The 8,431-nt window shown below is 40.4% G+C and overlaps 1 long non-coding RNA gene across 1 annotated transcript in view; it reads left to right on the forward strand.

Annotated features, from left to right (window-relative positions):
* Positions 1-3,314: 3,314 nt before the first annotated feature.
* LOC117956065 overlaps positions 3,315-8,431 on the forward strand; it is a 19,374-nt gene continuing 14,257 nt past the window's right edge. The window contains exon 1 of the long non-coding RNA XR_004659171.1: positions 3,315-3,416. This is a non-coding gene — a long non-coding RNA (uncharacterized LOC117956065). The remainder of the gene's footprint in view (positions 3,417-8,431) is intronic.

Consider the following 8,431-nt stretch of genomic DNA (forward strand, 5'->3'; position numbering starts at 1 on the left):
TATACTGCCTGAATAATGTTATGTAACTCCTCATTCTTATTTGTGATGCAGGATTCCTTTGTGGAAGATGTATCTCATCTGACTGAAGGCAGAAGAGGATGTAAGGTGAGCATCTAGGCCCCTGTTGGGATTTTGAAACATTTGATGTGCTGGGCTTTTGTCAAAACAAATATATATACTATTGCAGTTATAAACTAGCACTGGAATTGAGTATGTGTGTACTTAGTTGTGTTTGGGGCCAGATGTCTCAGATGAACTTGGCGTACACACAAAACGGGGCTGGAAATGTGCGTACGGCAACTTCCACGCAAAGGTTGGGATTTATAAAAAAAACAAAATGGGGTAAGTGCGGTCCTCCACGCGAACCCATGAGTAAGCACATTTTGGAGACTGTGAATTGGTGACGCAGATAGTGAGGTGGTGACTGATGTCAGAACTGATGTCAGACGGCACATCAACGTGGTTTACTGTATCAATCATCATTGATCGCTGTTTAGATACATTACACCACGTGAAGTTTTTCACATTAAGCTTTTTTTCTAATAGTCTTAAATGAAGCAGAAACGCACAATATCAGAAAACGTCCATAATAATTGGACTTTAAATTCGATTTTTCGACAGTTTTCACTGGTAATGAGGAGCAACATGAGAGAGAATTTGAGAATCATTGTTTAGGTAGGCTACATTAAAAAAAAAAAGTTAAGCCTTTTCCTCACCATAGACACCAATGAAGAAGAAAACATTAGTGTGAGATAACTTCTATAATCGTTGGATTTCAGTTTTTTTTTTTTGACAGTGTTCATGACAAGATATGACCATGGGAAGTATGGTGATTGATCGTTGTTTAGGCATATTAAACTACTTTAAGTTTTTTTGTTTTTTTTGTAAGAATGTCCGATAATTGTTAGGCCTACATAAACACCTTAAAATCTAACTCAAATCTTAAATCAGAATTCGTTCTAATATTTAATCGGCGCTGTCTCACTGTCCCATTGTGAGAAGAAGAGAGGGCCCGACTCCATGGAATATCATATACCCAACCAACCATTAGGTAACGGCAGAGCAGTCTGTTTTTAATGCTGTGCATATAATAAAATGTCAAAATATGAAAATACAGCCGTTGAGCTCTCGCGCAATCGTTACATTCAATATCCTCGTTATCAGTCCGAACTTAAATACTGTTGGTGACAAATCCTGCGAGAAGAAAAGTGTGTGTGCTTTTTACATTTACACACGTAGCCTACACACCCGTGAGTAATGCTGCATGATGCACTGCTGACACTGCATCCCAAAAGGAAGAATAAGGAGAGAAAGAGACTTCAGGGACCATGGCGATGACTGGCTAATATGACAATTTAAATTCCCTAAAGCTGCGCTCCTGGATCTATGGATTGGGTCCAGTAGACGTCGGAAACGTGTCATCTTGGTCCAAATATAGGTCCTCGCAACACTAGGGGCAACCGGCTGTTTACAGCTACGTGTTTTATATAAATATTATACTCTCAACTTTATCACTAAGACTTGTTTTGATATAGTATAGTTCAGGTGAAATCTTAAAATAGCCTATGCCTGTAGGTCTGGGATATATCAAAGCTGTCCCCGAGTGCCATGATGCCTGTGGAGCAGGTTCACCTTCACTGTGCTGAACAGGCCGAAATTATACTTCGACTTGCAGCATTTACCGAACGTCTGAGAGTTCATTTACTTTTTTTCCGTCATGATTCGTGATGATTCGGAAGACCAACGGCCAGGGTCATTAACATACTTATCAGCATTCACGTGGTGCTTTGCATTGATTATTTATGATTTAAAAAATGGGCGTGTACAGGGCGGGATAAGAGGCTGATTCACGGCATGATTTTACAAATCAGATTTTTTGTTTTTGTTTTTGTTTTTGGGCATTCGTACACTTTTAGTAAGGATCCTATGCACAGTTTTATAAATGAGACCCCAGGATTTTAGAAATACTTATGTCAAGTCTAAATTCCCTAGCAGAACCCCACCTACATAATAAATTGTGGATTATCGTCCAACCCATTTTAATTTATTTTTTAAATTACCCAGAAAGAGAAGAAAGGCATTATTGCCTTCATGTTCTAAATGTGTTTAGGCCTTTACATTTTCAGTAATTATGATGCATGTGAATGCAAAATCCTTCATAGTGTAATAGAATTTTTTTTTATTTTATGTATTTGTGATGAATTATGCATTGCTTTATAATTTATTACAATCTCTAAAATCATGTTGGTCTACTGTATTATAACAATGCTGTATTGTAATTTTCCCACTGGGGATCAATAATCAGTATACATTATACAAAATTATAAATGATCCTATCAAATACACTTCCATCCATCCATCCATCCATCTACGTCCGCTTATCCGGTCTCGGGGCGCGGGGGCGGCAGCTCCAGCAGGAGACCCCAAACTTCCCTTTCCGGAGCAACATTGACCAGCTCCGACTAGGGGATCCCAAGGCGTTCCGAGGCCAGTTTGGAGACACAATCCCTCCACCTAGTCCTGGGTCTTCCCCGAGACCTCCTCCCAGCTGGACCTGCCTGGAACAACTCCCTAGAGAAGCGTCCAGGAGGCATCCTTACCAGATGCCCAAACCACCTCAACTGGCTCCTTTCGACGCGTAGGAGCAGCAGCTCTACTCCGAGCTCCTCTTGGATGACTGAGCTTCTCACCCTATCTCTAAGGGAGACGCCAGCCACCCTCCTGAGGAAACCCATACACATGTGTACACATAATAATCTTGCTTATGTCCCATACAGGATAAGTTCTTCTGCAAAGTGCAGGATATCCTGAATGGCCAGGAAGACTTCTGTGAAAGAACGGACAAGGACGTCCTTGTGAGAACCCTGAAGATGTATAATAAGGACAGACAAGTAAGAACTGGGAGGACTGTGTTCTGATAAAAATGACTGTGGAAACACATTTATGAAGCGCTGACTTGATTTCTTTTCTTTCAGGTAAAGTGTAAAAAGACACTTCAGAGGATGACCAGTACAGGTTACATGACTGGATTAGCCAGACTTTTGGAACATCTCAAGCACTGTATTCAGCAAAGAAACATCAGTCATACCAATTAACAGCCCCACACAACAAAAATGTGATATTTATTTGATGTTTGATATAGAAATGTGATCTCAACAGTAAGAAATACTACTTGGAAGTGGTTGTCGTCTGTTTTGTATGCTGTCAAATACACCTCTTTATACCTGTTAAGCTATGTTTTTGTTTTGACTGCATAACATTTTAAACTGCAGCTGTTACATGTTTTTCAAATTACATTATTGTAGTGTCATACAGCATTTGTAAAGGCGCCGACACACCACCCCGATCATCGTCTGTCAGACAATCTGGCGAGGTCAGTGACTCGTGTCTGTTCGGTGTGTTCCGTCCCGTCGTCAGTCGGACGAGCCGTCGCCCTTCATTTTGGCCAATTTGACTTTGAAGTTGAATCGGAAGGCGGGCAGGAATCAGTGACCAATCTGATTGGTGGAGTGCTCCCCCGGAAATGACGTGCGGGATGAGCGTGTCTAACGCCTCTCAAAATCTGAAGAAAATCTTTTAAACTGACCTTTGTTGATCTGAAATGAAGACAGACTAAGCAACTGTATGGCCTTTATCTCGCTCAAAGTGTTTTCAGAAACACGTTTCGGGGAACTATTTTCTTAAAATATGAGATCGCATTCCGAACGAGCCGCCCCGACAGTCCGCCTTTTGAAATTCCGGAGAACCCAGACCCATTTGCCTAGTCCGTCCAATCAGCTACCGGTTTTCATTTTTATGGCAACAATACAGATTACCGCGACCTGTTGTATTAAGTATTACATCACGCGCATGCAACTTGGGGAGACTGGTCAGTCCAGTCCGACTCCCAAAGGTTGGCCGTCGGGTTGGTATGTCACAGCCTTACGATCTTAGCAGAAAGTAAATACTTTTGTTCTTGAATGGAGTGTGTATAGAAACACTTTGTCGGATGTCATTTTAATCAAAAGTTGCAGAAACGTACCAGCTAAACATTTTATATTTTACACTTTTAAACATTTAGTTTTTTTGTGTATCTTATTCCCTTGTTCCTTATAATCCGCCAAAAAAACTAAAAACTCAAAATTCAATTCTAAATTGTATTAAATTCAAAATTGATTTTTCTAAGATGATTATACATAGTCCACACATCAAATCAATCAAAAAGTTAAAAGTTACTTTAAAAGTATTTCATTTGAATAAGAGGACCAGTGGAAACAACACAAAAGTATTTCGTTATTTATGCATGTTCAGAAATAGCAATGCATGGAACGTTTACAAGTTCAAATGATTGCTTGAATATGAATGTTCCTGTAAATCATTCAGCCCCCAAAGAACTTCGGAAGAACCCTGTTTTCGTGGAGTGCACTCAACCAATCGGTGCGCCTCTCTGCCCGGCTGTGGTTTAGCTGGTTGCCTGACGGACTCAGGAGCTCTCTGAGAGAAACACTTCTCACCACTCTTTTCCCCCTTGCCTTGAACAATGTACCTGTCACTCAGTGACTTGATGCAATGTGAGAGCTTTGGGGAGGCTTGCTCCTGGTGGTGCTGGGGTCTCTGTGTGCCGTTCAGCAATGTGTATGTGCGCTACTGAACCGTGGCTCCCTCATTACTAAATAAAGAGAATCACTTTCCTTTTCAACAGCACTTTTTATAGAACTGTTGGAATTTTCCCAATACTTTGTATAACCTTCTCTGCTATGCCATCCTTGAAGCACTTAAAAAGGGCAAATAAACTTAGATCAGTTTAACATTGTGTACTGAGAAGAAAAACGTGTACATGTCCAGGGCGGACCACTGCGTAGGCATTTTCCTGTGGACCGAAGACTAACAGTTTTCAACGTATTTTTAGATCACTGCCCTGCAACCTTTTTTACTGAAATAAAAAGTTGCAGTGCAATAATATGAAAATGTTTAATTTTAGTTAAATAAAAGTCATGCATTCTCAATCTTACTTATGCAAAAATACTAATGTATTGTAAGCAAAAGATAGTTTATTTAATTAAGGTAAAACTACTCATGCAGCGGAATGGCCTCTGTCTGGGTTTTTCTTTAAAAAAAATGTTTTTTTACACTTCATTGGCAGCATGATTATTATTATAAATGTTAATCATTCCTCTTTTTAATAATAGTTGGAATTAAACCCCCTCGGACAGATTTAAGGTAATGTAATTCTGCTGAATCGTGAGAAGTCACCTTGCTCTTGATGAATCAGAAGACCACATGCTTCCTTGAAGGGATGTTTGCTTCCAGTGGTATCCCGTGGCCTCATTAAAGCATAAAATAAAATTTGTTTAGATCTGTTATCCTGGCTACCAATCCAAATCCCTTGAGGGAATGTTTGAAAGTATGCAAATGAGCTTGAATCACCCCAAGGCAATATAACCTTATCGTACCATATCACACCATCTTTGTTCTTCTACCTGATCTGATGGCATCCAGCAGGTGTGAGACTGTCAACTGAAGGATACGTCTCACAACAAGAGCTCAAATGACCCCACGTCATGTGGACATGGATCTCTTTAGGTGTGTAGAAGGCTAAGGGGATCGGGACCATTACTTTTATGTAAAGTGGCTTGATAAATATCATAATGTTACGTTCATCCTCTTGATCTGTACACGCACATCAGACATCCGCGCTCAGCACCGGCTGCCTCTGCTGCTTCTTTATTGTGTTCCTGGTCGATTAGCCTCGGGGCTGTCTTCAGGGCCTGGGTCCAGTGGGAGGGGGGGGGCTGCATCTGCTAGGGGACCTCCTTAGGGGTCCTTTTGTGCCCTGCCTTGTTTTTTTATGTCTGTCTTCAAAAGCCACCAGAGAGGAAGAGAGAGGGGAAGACAGTTTGTCGACAGCGGCGCTGCCATTGCTGTTTTCCCATGTGCCTTCAGTGTGGATATGGGTCTGAGGTGGAAGAGCATGTCAACACTGAGCGGCTTTTCCCTTCCTTATTATCATGTTTTTCCACCCTCAAGACAATCAGATAATGGAATTTAGACTATTAAATTATATCTTTTCATCCTTTTTTAGGATTTTTAAAGCCTTCATTTCAGTTATTTTAGTATTTGTATGTCAAACTCTGATGAAGGCTATACTTCATTAGCATCAGGATTATTATTCATAAAGTATTAAGTGTTTGTCTTTGTTCAACGTTACCATGGAAAACATATTTGGGTAGATTTTTAGGGTGATGCATCTCTGCATGAGTTTTTAAAAGTTGCCCTATGGGTAAATAAAACAACAAATGTAACGTATGTTTCTGTGGCCTACTGTACTTTTAATATTCTGAAGAGGGCCTAGCAAGATTATGTATGTAGATAATGTATATATTTTCTAGCTCTACACAAAATTATTTGTTTCCTCTGCCACCATTTTTTAAGTTTTAATACAAATATTTTGAAGGGGCTTGCTGGTGGAGCAGAAACAGTGGGTGGCAGCCGCACCTTTTTGTAAATTAACCAAAAAGCGTATTTAAAAAACGGACTTTGCATCTCTCTTTTGGATGTGATCGCATATTTACATTCAGTTTTTCTTGTGCACAATCTTAAATTATAAAAGAGCAAATTGACAAGCGGTGTAAATGGACATGACTTTGGATTGGACGATGTGCAGGAGGCCGAAGCCTCCTTGTAGCACCTCTCCTCTTGGCTGTGGTCCTCTGGGTGCTCCTGCGGTCACAGAACTTGAGCGTTTGTGACGGCAGGGGTTCACTCACCTTGACGTGATCAACTTGGAATTAAAGAGATCTAAATCCAGACAGTCAGGATGGCAGACATGTCAACCATTAGGAGTGGGTAGTCTTTTATCTTTCTTTCGTTTCATTCACGCAGTGTCTCTCTAGCTTTCCTTTTTTTCACCCATCCTCCATCCATCTTTTCTGTCCTCCTAACCTACCTTGTTTCATCCCTGTATTTCCATCCTTCTGCCATTCCTGTCCCTACTGTGTGTCCCATCTTTGCTCTCATCCTTTTTTTCCTGGCTGTGATCACTTTTCTTATCTCTTCTGTAATTGAACTCACACCTCCCTCTAACAATTCTCTTCTTCCTTTCATCCCTCCTCTCCTTTACCCTTCTTCTCCATTCCCTCCATCTCTTCTACACTACAGCCATATTTTCTTGGAGAGGGTTATTCTGCTCAGTAGACTTTCTGTTGATTATATGTTCATGTACTCTTAATCTGGGTTTATGTGCAGACCTACACCCAACCAGCTAAGTGCTTTGTAGAAGAAGAAGAAAATCACGCCACAGTGAGTTATTTCTGGCTGGGTTAATCTTATTTCTCTGGGCACTTTGATAATGGAGAGGACTTGAATAATGAATGGGGTGTATAATACTGTTCTCAGGCCCACTGAATGAATTAAGCAAGTGCCTAAAACTGAGTTTCTGTGAGTGTCTCTAATACAGTGCTGTGTCCCCATCTTTGTCCTTTAAATTTGATGCTCTTATTTTGTATTTTTAGAACTGGAACGAAAACATACACTTCAGCAGTGAAGGAAATACGGGAGTAGGGACACAGTTCTATTAATGCATGCTGAAATATAAATCCCATAACTGTCTCTTTTGTTCCTTATCATGACTAGAGTAAGGATTTCTCCCTCGCTCTCTGTGCTCACATGTCTTCATGTGTGTGTGCACATCTCAATAGTCTCTGCATAATGCATGGTGTGTTAGGAGACAGCTCGACCTCACACACAGACCTTGAGACTCGAAATGTTTCTCTGTCACAAAAGTTCACTGGTCTCTCAGCAGAGCTGATGCTCATTAGAGCTTCAGATTACTGACCTTGCGTGAAGAGGGAGTGTTGCTATTTCATTCCATAGACGTGTGTTTCTTTAACTTATACAGCATTGATTTAGTTTCTTTAATTAAATGTAATAAGGCGTGACATGGGCCAAGGGTTTTACTTCAAATTCACTTCTTAGTATCTCCCAATGCAAAGAGGGAAAACCCCAATTATTCTAACTATTAGAAATACTCAATTTTGTGTTGTTTATTTTCTATGTTCATAACTATATTTATTTGATTTAGGCTGTGAAATCGCAGAAAATTGTGAAAAATGCCAATTACAGGCTTGTTCTACATATACCAAAGTGATCTCTTTTAAACCTTCAAACACAATCCAAAGTATTCCATTAACAATGCTATAACAGAGAAAAGCAGGAAACCATGAGATGCTTGCAATTGAAAAAATGACTTATCAAAATTACTGATACATTTTTTTGTCAATGGACTCCTTGATAATTAACTAATTGTTTGTGACACCTTGGTGCCAATCTGTCCTGTTTTGTGTCATATCTCTATCAGTGGGGAAAGAAGTGGTCAGATCTTATGGCGTTTTTCCACTGCTGGTAACAGCTTGCCTCGGCTCGCCTCGGCCCGCCTCGGCTCGCCTCGGCCCAT

This window comes from Etheostoma cragini, chromosome 13 (genome assembly GCF_013103735.1).
Source record: "Etheostoma cragini isolate CJK2018 chromosome 13, CSU_Ecrag_1.0, whole genome shotgun sequence".
Lineage (NCBI taxonomy): Eukaryota > Metazoa > Chordata > Actinopteri > Perciformes > Percidae > Etheostoma > Etheostoma cragini.